Source organism: Hydra viridissima, unplaced genomic scaffold (assembly GCF_058129835.1).
Source record: "Hydra viridissima isolate aposymbiotic clone 2 unplaced genomic scaffold, HvirCarnegie_v1 scaffold_10, whole genome shotgun sequence".
In the NCBI taxonomy this organism is placed as follows: Eukaryota; Metazoa; Cnidaria; class Hydrozoa; order Anthoathecata; family Hydridae; genus Hydra; species Hydra viridissima.
In genome coordinates, this window is record NW_028324309.1 from 15134178 (window position 1) to 15147967 (window position 13790).

General features: G+C 30.7%; 3 pseudogenes; 1 reads left to right on the plus strand and 2 right to left on the minus strand.

Moving 5' to 3' along the window:
* Positions 1–1462: 1462 nt before the first annotated feature.
* LOC149883325 (uncharacterized) lies at positions 1463–4909 on the minus strand (annotated as a pseudogene).
* A 2000-nt stretch (positions 4910–6909) lies between these two features.
* On the plus strand, positions 6910–13169 carry LOC149883326 (uncharacterized; annotated as a pseudogene).
* LOC145188833 (uncharacterized) lies at positions 9545–11191 on the minus strand (annotated as a pseudogene).
* Positions 13170–13790: the final 621 nt, after the last annotated feature.

Sequence of the window (13790 nt, forward strand, 5' to 3'; positions counted from 1 at the left end):
CTCTTATAAAAAAATGTAATGTCATTTTGGAAGCAATTTCGAGTGGGCATCAAATTAATGTAAAAAAGTTTGAAAATTTTGCAAATGAGATGGCTAAACTTTATGTTGATTTATATGCATGGCACCCAATGACGCCAACTATGCATAAAGTTTTAAGACATGGCACCACAATAATTGAACAGGCTATACTGCCTATTGGCCAGCTATCAGAAGAAGCAGCCGAAGCCAGAAACAAACATTTCCATCTTTATCGACAGAATTATGCGAGGAAGTCTTCGCGAGAAAACTGTTATAGAGATATTTTAAACAGACTTCTGCTAACTTCGGATCCTTTGTTAAGCAGTATGATAAAAAGGCCCCAGACAAAAAGAAAACCGTTCTCCAGTGAGACAATAGGACTCTTGATGCCGGAAACATTAGAAGACTCACAAGCGATGACGATTGACGACATATCAGATATTGATTCTGATTGAAAATGATTGCATTGACATTTACAAAAATATTTTATTTTATTTTGGATTAAATGTAGGGCTATAATAATAAATTTAGATTGTTAATTTCAAACGTTTGGTTGTCAAATCATTAGCCCCTTGTAGCGGATTAACCATAGGATTTAATCCTTTAACGAAAAATAATAATTAACAACAGATATAACCTAAGGATTAAGTTCAGTGATTGAGAAACCCAGTATAGGTTTAGATGCATCTTTCAAGTGTGATTATCCTTTTTAGTATTATAAATTTAGTTATTTGTCATTATGTTAAATAGTTGTAAAGTTGTAGATATTTGTAAAGTATGTAAGATGTATAAAAAAATGTATTTTTTGTTTTAATATATAAATTTTTTACATTTCATGTGTGACCAATCGTTTTTAATACAATATAATGACCCTAAACTTCTTTTTACTACATATTACATAGATAATAAACATAAAACAATTTTGTTCAACTTTTCAAGTGAAATACTCCACTGTGCGATGAATCGGTACATCACTATATATATATATATATATATATATATATATATATATATATATATATATATATATATATATATATATATATATATATATATATATATATATATATATATATATATATATATATATATATAAGGGAGAAGTTCAACTTTTAATAGCCTTTTCCTTTAAGAAATAGAACTAGAAAAACTTTTTATAATAAATAGTAATTATTTATAAATGAAATAACAGGTTAGTAGTTTCTTTTTCATATAAATAAAAAGTGTTTAGAAAAAAACTCCGTAATTATACTTAGAGTTTAAAGCCATGCTTAGAACATTTATCCTGCTGGCTGACATTTATATCAGATCGTTAAAAGCTAAGCAACTTGACCAACTAGCTGATACTGGTTGACTAATAAAGTTGCTGGCTTCTGGCTGCGCAAATTGCTGTGAAATAATTTTTTTTTTTTTTCGACAAAAGGAAAACAAATTTTAGTGTTTTTTAAGTGATATTGTCATGAATAAAGAGAGTCATGTTCATGCTGGACGAACTTAAATTGCTTCTTTTTGAGTTCAAAATCTATCTTGTAAATTAAAACATGGACTCCACTGATACACTCGAGGTTGGTATACTAAAATACTCTTTTACAAGCACTGCTAAGTGTGGATACTTTGCATGATGATTTCGTCAAAATAATCCAGTTCTTCATCTGTCGTAGGTGTATGAGAGATAATTTACTTACTTCCGAATCAACTTGATAACTTTTTTCTGAAGAAGTAACACTTTTCTTCATCTCCTAAAGTAGTTGTCGCTTAGCACTTGAACATGTTTTTGATTCTTTATCATTTTCTGACTCTGATATAACTAAAAACAGATAAATAAATTTAATAAAAAGTGATATCAATAATAAACAAATGATACTAGACGCACACAATGAGTTAATAAAATATTTCAAAGTCTAACAGTTGTAAATAACTACTCCATGTTCCACAATTAAATAATACAAAAAAACTAATAGTTTTTATAATAAAATTTATGTGTTTCAGTAATTTTTTCCGAAACAAAAACTTCTTTTATTGATGTTATTTGTTGTATAGACATAAAATACCTTGAATTAAATCTAATTGGTTTACTTTTATGTTTAATCATTCTCCAACAAACTTTCCTTTATTTCATCTCTTGCATATAAAATTTTATGGCTGGTTCTAAAAAGCAGCATATTTTTGCAAAAGTTAACAACTTAAGTCTTTGGTCAATTTTTTTGGAGCAATAGCGGGTGAACAGTAAAATTTTTTTAACGGTTTTTATTTTTGAATTTTTTTTTTGCTCTGATCCATTTATTGTTTCTATTTTAGAGCCCACTCTCTGTAGCTGTTGCTGGCAAAGTTTTATGAAAATGTTCTTACTATTTTGTAAACTACATCAAAATGAAGCGTGAAAGTTTGATTGATCGTGTGTACAGGTATTGTGATTCGCATTTCAAGGAAGGTAGAAAAGTTGTCGTAGATCATTTTTGAAAAAAAATTTCCCAAGAGCATGTATTTACAGATACATTTTAATGTGGGAAAAAAGCAAATCAAAACTTCGTATTGTTGGTTCTGGTTGAAAAGCTAAAATAATGACTAAAATCAATATTACCAAGTTGAAAAGTATGATGGTCGTTCTGGCATTTCCACCCGACAAATCGCTCGAAAGCTCAAGTACAGTTAATCTCACGTTGTGTATACAATTCAGCAACACACAAATACTGTTCACCAAAAAAAACAGACCATTCCAGGCCGTACTCCTGAGCAAGTATCCAATTTACAAACATGTTATGGCAGATTGTGTAGAAAATTTTATGGGTGTGATTTCATAATTGATGATGTATCATACTTCACATTTTCTCACTCTGATAAGAACTCAAACGTTGGGTATTGGTCAAGCAATCCAAAAGCAGTTTCTTGTGGTGTGAAATACAAGTACAAGGCAAAGTTTGAAAAGAAAATGCTGGTATGGTTAGCAATATCACCTCGAGGCATCTTAACACCCTATTTTGTTCCTTCGGGCCTTGCTGTGAAACAAAATGCGTATTTGAAAGAGTGCATTATGCTGATGCCTTTTATATTAAAACATCATCCTAAGGGTAATTTTGTGTTTTGGCCTGACTTGACTTCGTCCAGTTGAGAACTTTTGGTCAATTTTGAAGGGAATGGTTTATAAGAACAATAGGCAGGCTACTTCAGTTGATGAATTAAAACAACGGATCAAGTATTTTTCGAAGAAAGTAGATGTAAATGCTGTACAGAATACGTGTGGAGGGGTGTATCGTGTGTCAATTGCAATTTCACAAATAAATTATTTGATTATAAATCTACGAACTGTTTTTTTATTTTATCAAAAAATATTGATGAACTGCAAAGTTAGAGCGTTTCAAAAAAAATCTCAAATTTTACTTTTCATCCGTTATTCCTTTAATTGTTTTATTTCATTCAAATCACAAGAATTAATTGAAAGAAGCTTTAGTGCTTTGTGTTTAACTCATGGCAAAAAAGAAAGTGAATTTCCAGCACTGACCACATGGACAAATGATTCAGACGGTTTTAAGAATTTAACCAATTCTGTAATCAAGGCTTGTTCATCATTATCTAAACAAAGGTATTGTCTACCACATTTCTTAAGTAAAACTTCTACAGGATCTAATAACTGGTTAATTGAGCCTATCATAAAGAGAGCATTGTTCCATCTTGTTACTATTTGCTAATTTAGACTTCTATGCTGTCTTTTTATGAAATTATAATCAAATTTTCCTTTACAAACAATATCTAAATTGTTTGCTTCAGTCATGTTTGCTTTATCATAAACTTGAATGGGAAAATGCTGCTCTAAATTATCAATGTGTTTCACTTCAGCAAGAATTCGAAGGATATTGTATAACTTTATGTCTGCTTCACGATGTGATTCCTCTAAAAGTAAAGTTGATTTGAAGTTCAGGCAGGTTACAATTCGACTGCAATTTTCTAACAAACATTTTGTTTCGTTACAATTGTTTATGCCATCACATGTCAATGTTAAATGCAAGATATGAGCCAGACAATGTTGTGGATTCTTTGAGTCTAAAAGTTTAGAGGTTTTCATCATATTCGCTGCACCCTCGTGCACAATATTTAGCCTCATATCTCTACAATGCCTCTGAAAACATTCTCGAACAATGTCTTTGATAAAATTATGACAGTTTTCACCTGTATGAGTTTCTAAAGGAAAACAAGCCAGAGTAAAACTTTTTTATGCCAGTTTTCAATAATAATGGAACACTTCAGATCCATATAATTAACCTTTTTGTACTTGTCAGTCCAACCATCAAATAAAGTTCTAGCTGCATCAATTTCTTTTGAACTTTCCAATACAGATCGCCTTAAAAATTTATAAATATCAGGAAATGCAACTTGCCTCACAGCAAAACCTGTGGGAAGTTTTAACCTAATGTAATTTTTTTAAAAAAATTTTTAAATCCTTCATTGTCAACAAAAGAAATTGGTAGTAGATCTTTAGAAAACCAAACGAAAAGATCTTGACTTAAATCATGTTTTGATGAACTAGTTATAGAACTACTGCACTATCTACGTAAGAGTTGAGCATTTTTTATTTCAACGGCCGGTTTTTCTGTTAATATTTTGTGAACAAGAAATAGATGACTTTTTACTGCTGGACGTAGAAATTCTAACCTTGTGAATTATTGATAAATGTCCTGCACCTGAGGACTCGACTTTTTTGTTTTTTTATTAAAAAACATTGGCTACAGTAATAATGTTCATCGTCGATAACTTTACAATTTTGTGTCAATATTTGACCATAGAATTTCCATACTAATGATGAATCTGTGGTTGTTTTTTTAAATGAGATACACAGTTTAATGTTCAAGTATTTTAAAGAACTGTTATGTGAAATACGAGATTCTTCTCGATCCATTACTAAGTAATAAAAAGTCTGTGTTTAATTTAGCTAATTTAAGTTGAAAAATGTTAGAGCTATAAAAAAAAAAAAATTACAAGCCAAGAATAAAAAACGCAGTATTTAAAATATGAAAGAAGTGGTGGACGTTGATGTAATTACATAAAGGAGGGGGTAATTTGTTATTATTTCATCTCAAAGAGAATTTATATAGAAAATCGAAAAGCTACTCACTAAAAAAAGAGCTCCAAATGACATGTTGCTTTTATACAACACGACTTTAGGTTGTTAAACTCTTTTTCTTTTTTCCTGCCAAATATAGTGACTTTGAAATCGGCTGCGGCTGAACATATTGTTCATTTGGCGGCTTAGTTGTTGCTTATAACGAAAAGTGACGGCTTTAAAAAGTGGCTGTAAGTAGCGGTGGCTTTGACCTCTAATTATACTGGTTGATGCTGTATTTTTTTTCTGCCACCTTTTCCTTTATCACAAGGATTACTAAACCACGATTTTAATTCGTTTTTGAGGCTCTCTTGTGTGCAAACTTTTATTGCAAAGTTCTGCTTTGTGGCGACTAAAAACATAATGACAACTACTTATATTAAATTAGTAAACAGTAATAAAAAAGTATATTATATTTGTTATATATTAATAAACAAATAAAAATAATCTATTAATTAACACAATAATCAATTAAAATTTAACAAAATATTTTATAATTTTACACAACTTCTAGTAGTAAGTAGACGAACAAAAAATAAATAAACAAATTAGGTTACTTGCAATAAAGTAACTGAAGCAGTATCAACTTGTTAAACCACGTTTGCTCTGACGTTACACACCTGTTAAATTATATTGTTTAGCTAAATCTGAGTCAAAAAGCAGTTTCATATTTCGTTTAACGAAATTACCCAAACCACTTCCCCAATTTTCGATCAAAACTCTCGTCTAAAAGACAATTATATATATTATCAAATGAAAATATAAACTTTCTGATTGGTTATAAGTATTTAATGCAGTCGAATGCTTCGTTATCGAATGTTTTCTGCTTTTACAAATATAAAAATAGAAAAGACAATAATAAAAAAAATACCAACATTTTTTGAATTTTATTGTCTTTCAGCAAATGTTCAGCATTATCAACATCAGCAAATGAATGAAAAGGTATGGTAAGACCAGCAGGTAGTTGTTGTAAAGTAATTCCAGAAGCTACACTCTGCTGTTTTTACCGGGATCATTGTTAGAATGTAATTCGTTATCATTGCAGAATGTAAGTTTTGGGTTTACTTAAGATAGTAGTACACCAAAAAAAGTGAAAAAAAAAAATTTTTTTTTACTTTTATTATTTAACCAATATAATCATTGCAGATTTCGAATTTTTTGTTGAATTATTTTAATAAAAAATGTTTCACATGTTAAAACTTGTTTACAATGTTTCGCTATAAAATGTTTTTTATTTACCCCCCCCCCCCCCTTTATTTATTCCGTTGTTATGCGCTTCAGAAACAAGTTAAACCATAAAAAAGCCATAAAATACTTATCTTGTCAACTCTTTTAAGTGCAAAGTTGTAGACTGCAACGACTTCTTGTTAATTAGTTTAGTATGATGGCTTTATTGACGTAATTCGCTTCTTGTCTCAAGCTGCATTCAAAATTTATTGTTTATGCTATAGTATATCTTTCATCTTTTTAAAATAAAAAATAATATGGGTGGATCAAAGAGAAAACAATTGTCAAACAGAAACCAATTATCAAACAGAATATACAATAATAAAAGAAAAGTTTCGTGGAAACAGATATACAAAGATTCCTTCTTCAGAAACGAAAAATTTATCTTTTGTTAATAGAGATTTTCTATCAACAAAAGATAAATTTTTTATAGAAATTAAATATTGCTGATAGAGATTTTCAAGATTTTCAAAGTACAGAAATTTAACTTTGTTATGAACTTAAGTCTGTTGAAAAACGTTATATCGCTACAGAAATGCTCGAATTTGTGTGAAGATAATGTTTATTTAATGTTTGATTCCTCCAAAAAGTAAGGGTTAAGTATTGGTTTAAAAATATGTTGTAACAGTTGGAATTGGAAAACTGAGTTTTTTTCATCCGCTACATTTTGTAAAAAAAATTTAATCGAACAACAAGAGCCTAGTAAAAGCAATAATCCGGTCAAAATAGACAAAAAATAGTGGTAGATTTGCAATAATTCGCATAGAGCTGAAAATTTGTACATACCTTGGGCACATTATTACAAATAAAGTATTAAAAGTCCCCATCGATCCCATATTTGCAAAAAAAGTTATTCAAGGTTTAAGGTATAAAAAAAAGTTGTTTTTTTTTAAAAAAAAAAAGGAAATGTTTTATCATAAAAATAGATCAAACAAAAGCGAACAGCATTTAAACGCATTTTTGAACAAACTGTTTCGTCGGCTTTTCTTTGAACTTGTATAAGAACAATGAAAAATGCTTTTTTCAAATAATTTTTCCAACTGATTTTTCTCGTCTGACTTCCAAAAATTCTTGGAACAAAGTTATGAACGATGAAATACTTTTAGCGTTGAACGTTCCGTTGCAGTTAAGAGTCGCAACTATGTTTTATATGTAGTAAACTTTTAATAGCAAGTGAAACTGTTGCTGTTGATCGTGGAATGAAGACTTTGGTTGATACAAGTGTTAAAAGAAGTGACGGGTTTTATAAATACCTCAAAGATCTGAAGTCTGTGACGATTCATGTGGTGTGCCGTAAAAAGTATACTCGGAAGAGTACTATTGTTGCATTTAAAAGACACTAAGATATAGACCAAGTCAGCACTTCTGAAAATAGTCCACCTCGTACCAGAGCGCGCGTAAGTGAATCACTTTTTTGTTTAAAAAAATGTTGCATGTTTTGTGGCGATGAAGCAAACGAGGAGGAAGCAAACGAGGAGGAAGCAAACGAGGAGGAAGCAAAAAATGTTACTGCACGCATTGAATATAAATTTGATTTAGTTTCTGCTGAGGCTAAACATCATAATACCTGTTATAATTCTTTCTTGAGGCCAACCAATGGGTGTAAAATCGGTCGTTCTCAAGATGAATCTACAAATGTTGCGATGGAAGAAATATTTAAATACATTGAAAATAGCGATGACTGCCAGTTTTCATTAGAAGAACTAAAAAATATTTGCAAAAATCCACATTTAGATAACAGAACAATTAAGACACGGTTAAAATTAAAGTTCGGTAATAAAATTGTTATCACTGAAAAACCGGGAAAATTAACGTTTATCTGTTTTTTTGACAATCATAGCGATATTCTTAACCAAGCTTGGTATGAGAAGAAAAGCCAAAATAAAGAAGAAGAACGATTTCGAATTTTAAAAACTGCGGCAGCAATTGTTCGAGAGGACATTCAATCATTATTTTTTAGAGCAAGTTGTTTTGAAAAATAAACGATCTAAATTAGAACATTTGAAATTAGTTTGTACAAGTATCAGCCACAGCATTATGTCTGTTGTTAGGCCTACGAATATATAATACGTAATATGCATTTAATGATAAATAATATATGCAAATATTATGTAGATATTATTTATATATGAAGGGCTCAGCGGAAAAGTTGCCTATGCCACAATTACTTCATTTTTAGTAAACTGTAAAAGACTTTAAGGATATTTTTAAAAATAACAGGAAAAAGTATCATTATCAGAAAAATAGTATTTATTATAAAGACAGGTGAGAAAATACACTGGTATATCTACTAAAAAATTAGGACACTATATTACTGTGTTCTGCAATAACAAAAATGTTAGGCAAATTTGCCTCTTCAAAATTTTTAAAATATTGTTAATAGAGTTGGTTAGGCTAAATGGATGTTTTGTTTATGACTTGTTAATGATTCTTTTATATATGTAGCATGCACTAATTTATGTCTTCGTCACCAGAATCATCTGTTAGACCCAAATCAGTTGCCTCCTCGTCACCTTTAAGAGCAAGATAATAGGGATGATGGACAGGTGGTATGAATTGTATGAGCTCAAAAAGATCACTTAGCTTTTCTCTTGTGAGTTTTCTACCATTGGGGTATAAGGGCTCAAGTTCAACATTGATCGTGGTAGATGGCCGTCCACGATTTAGCTTTGTTACGTCTAGCAACATGAATGTGTCACTTTCTAAATGTGTTTGCTTCATTTGAAATGAGCGTGGTGATCCTTTTTCCAATTTTATCCAGCATGTCTTTAGCCATGAAACTTTTTCGCCATTTGTTAATTTTTTTCTATTGGTTATCCCACTCTCCAATGATTTGCTACTGAGAAATTCATGGGTCTCCATTTTTCTTACAATAAATATTGGGGCCCTCTTCTTTGCATTTTTAATAAGGTCTATCCAATGATCTGGAACAAAAATTTGGTCCTTCCTTTTTTTGGCTTTTTCAATCACAGCAAAGTCTTGTCGCAGGAGGAAAAACTATGCCCTGGTACAAAAACTTTCTGTTCAATGGTTTTCAAAAATGGAGATTTGTGCAAAATATATTGTAACATAAGAGACATTTTTATATTACGATTTTGTCCACCGCAACTATCGCTATACAATATTAAATGGGTCACAGTTTCTGGAATGTGTCGAAAAACATGCTCGAGTATACACGAACCTATCTCTTGAGTACCTCTGGATGCTTGTTCCTCACTCCATACATACATAAAACCTGTCTTTAAGTTTTCATCGTGGATTCTAAGATTGTAAGTCCACATTTGCCTTTTATAGTAGGCTATTCCTGTACTAAGCACTGGTGTCGGTAGAGTTTTTTGTAAGTCGAAAACTAATACCCTCTTGTTTGGATTTGTATGTGCATCTACTGTATCTTCTTTCATTTTTTCTTTTGCCTTTTCAGCCATCTCTTGATGAATAATAAGGTCCCTCCTAACATTGTTCTTTTCTTCACCCTCTGAAAGACACCTGGTTTTATTGTTAAATAGATCACATTTTTGACATGTATCTGATTGCGGATAGTGAAAATGTAAATTGAATTTTGTATTGAATATGCGTCGAAATACAAAAATTGAAAGTGGGGTGCGATCATTTTTATTGCAATTGCAAACATATTTCTCGTACATCGTTGACATTCGTAAAGTTGAAGGCAAATAATTTCTATACTGGTTATCTTTTCTGCTATAGTGAGATTGGTACGTTGGAAATAAGCGAATAAATCTTTGAAGATATTCTGTGTCTTCATCACTACTTTTATTTTGTGGAGCCGATTTACCTCTGCGATCTTCGATAGGTGTACCATCTGTTTTTTTCCTTGCTAAAATATTTGTTATTGTCCCATCAGGAATATGCAATGTGTCTTTGAAGTAAGTTTTGCAAATCTTTTTAACATTTCCACATTCATCAGTTAGTTTATAGGAACGACTATTTGCCCTACGGGAGTTATTTGATGCAGTATACGTCCTGTGTTTTTCTTTTACATCAACAGAACCTATCACAAAGGCGTTTTTTAAATCCCAGTTCATGGTGTAAAAGTTAGAAAAAATTTGATTACGGCGAGCAACTGTTATTTCACTGCTGCACTCTAGATTGCAACCACAATCTTTGTTAATAAAAATCTTTGGTTCAACTACTTTGCCCTTTGATGTAACATATCCCTTCCCTGTTGACCTTTTCTGTTTCAAAATATTTCTTTTGTGTAGTTCTGGATGGGCAACTCGCTTACGACTATGTCTATGACTATGGGTTTCTCCTTGTACTTCCTGGGAAAAGCTGTCGTCCTCTCCTACTTCTCCAACAAGGTTAACATTTCAATCTGCAATGAAAATGTTAGGTAAAAATTATTTTCTAAAAAGAAAAGAATTCCTAACAAAACAAACTAAATGGCCCTAGCTAGTCTAATACTAGACCTAACACCAATGTAAACAATCAGTCCTAGGCCATATCAATAGGACTAAAAAATTCCTTTTATAAGCCTATTTAGTTTTAGACAAATTGTATATACCATTAACTCCTGTTAGTATAGATATAGGTCTTGCATTTTCTTCAATATATTGATCCCCAATACATGAAACTGAAATAAAAAAGTGCATGTCAGTTTTGAAAAACTAGAAAAGGAAAACCTGCCTAAACAACATTGAGGCTAGAAACTATATTATTGTATGATAAACTCAATGAAAAGTATATCTTGATGCATTAATTATATATATACCTTCGCTAACATCATCCTCTAAAGAAGTGTTGTTATCTGCATCTGAATCATCACAATCACTTTTCATTAGAAACTCTTCCAAATCTGAGCAGTTCATTTTCGCCATGTTGATTGTTGGATAGACAACTTTTCCATAATTCAAATTTTATTTTTCTGTTAAAGTAAATATGATTATAGGTAGTAGCACTGTATGGATGGGCTTTGGGGTTTGGCACTTTTTCCACAACAAACTACATACTCAATGTAAAGTTTGCAGTGATTATCCAGAAAATTTCAAAAATGTGGGTTAGACCACTTTTGCTCTGAGCCCCTCATATATATTAACTTAGTAATATTTATATTATATTAATTTCGTAATTTCACAAGAATCGCAATATCTTTTCTAGCAATGCATTTTATATAAAATCGCATTATACTTAATATATTTTCGCTATATATTTTCTCGCAATATATTCTTGCAATATCTTCTTCAATGTTTCGCAAGCATTGCAGTATCTCAGGAATAATAATTCTTATAAAAATGTATAAAGGCAATTTTATTAAATACTTTCATGATGTAATACTGTTGTTTGATCTTTATTATGATAAAACTTATAATTAATTGGAAAAAAAGAAAAAACTATTTTTTTTAACCTTTAACCTTTAATAACTTTTTTTGCAGATATGGAATCGGTGGGGACTTTTAATATTTTATTTGTAATAATATCCTAAAGGTATGTACCAATTTTCAGCTTTATGCGAATTATTGTAAATTGAAATGTTTATTTTGACCGGATTACAAATGTAGTGGACAAAAACCATTTGATATTAACACACGTGTCATTGTGGCTTTTCGTGAAATGGATAAAGGGTTATCATCATTAGAAAAATTTTGTAGAATAATGAATATGAAGCCACCTATGAACAAAATAAGCTGCAATAAAACTTGACATAACCTGTTAGATGTCTATCAAAATTTAGTTGACCAGAACATTAAAAATGCTGCTGATGAATTAATCCCTGCAGGTGAAACATCAAGAGACATTATGTGTAGCTTTGATGGTTCATGGAAAAAGCGTGTTTAAAGAGTTGTTTATGCAATTTCAGTTGAAAGTGGTAATTGTACTGACTTTCAAATAGAAACAAAAACATGTAAATTATGTTCAATATGGAAGTTAAAAAAATACACGTATCCAGTTGAATATGAAAAGTTCCAGTCATCACATTACCAAAAGTGTAAAATTAGTCATACTGGATCATCATCGGGTACGGAATCAAGTGGTGTTTTAAAACTTTTTCATCGTTTTGAAAAGAAAAACAGTTTAAGATATACCACATATCTTGGTGACGGAGATAGTAGTTCTTTTCCCAGTGTTGTTGCTGCTAAACCTTATGGATATAATCTAGAAATTAAAAAAGCAGAGTGCATTGGTCATATTCAAAAATGAGTGGGCTCGCGTTTAAGAAGCTTAAAAAAAAGCAGCAAAGAAATTTTAAGTAATAGTAAAAAACTAGAAGGAGCAGGTCGTTTGACAGAAAATGTTATTAACACATTGTAAAATTACTATGGCAAAGCAATTAGACAGAACATTGGTAATTTATATGCAATTAAAAAAAGAGAAGCAGCTGTTCTTTTTCACTGTTCTGAAAGTTATGGTAATGAAACACGCCATCAACTTTGTTTGCGTACCAAGGATTCTTGGTGCAAATTTCAGGCTGATAAAGTAACTGGAAAAAAAACATACAAAGAAAATATTTGTATTTCTGCTGCTGTTCGAGATTTTATAAAATCAATATTTATAGATCTTGGAAGTGATACTCTTTTAAAAAAGTGTTTGCATGGTAAAACACAAAATCCTAATGAATCCTTGAATCAATTGGTTTGGAAGCGGTATCCGAAAGATATATTTGTTGAAAGAATCATCAGCTGTTCTTTACTTTGATAATGGACTACAATTTTTAGAGATGTTTTTTGATAAGCTTAAAATATGTATAGTGAAATTAAGACGCAAGATAAGTGTAGTGAAATTAAGACGCAAGAAACCAAGAGCTATACAAAAAGGTTTTTGTGATCAAAGCGAAACATTTCAGGGTGCAGTTTATGGAAGTGGGGAGTTTTGAATAATTTTTTTTTTGTTTTTATTTTTAAATTGAATTTTTTCTCAAAATCATGCTTTATAGCCTAGCGACGGAGATATTTTTCAAACCGATAACCGATTTGATCTAAAATTTGGCATACTTATTTGTAACAAATGTATTTGCAACCTCTACTCGATTTATGTTTACAGCTAATTTCGTTCTACTTTTGTGAGTGATTTTGTGTTCTCAAATAACACCAAAACTTCCAAATATGACTAAAATGCATATATTTTGATTTTTTTTGGTCCAAATCCAAAACTTTTAGTGTATGTTGTAATTGCATAAGTAAAGGATCACAAGCCAAAATTTCAGTTCAAATTTATTTACGGTTGCTGAAAAAACCCTGTAGCCAGTAGGGTTTGGACAAAAACCGACTTTTTGAAAAACAGGTTTTCGTATTCGAAATTCCCCGAAAAACCGGTTTTAACGGGTTTTCGAATTTTTAAAAAAAAAATTGAATAATGAGAGATACTTAATTTATATGTTATATTTATTTCACTTATCGTAATTTTTTCTAAGAAATTGAGATTTTAAAAAACATAATATGTCCACTGAACGGTGGCTATGTCTTGTTCTAATTTTTGACACAAAATTGCCTGCAAT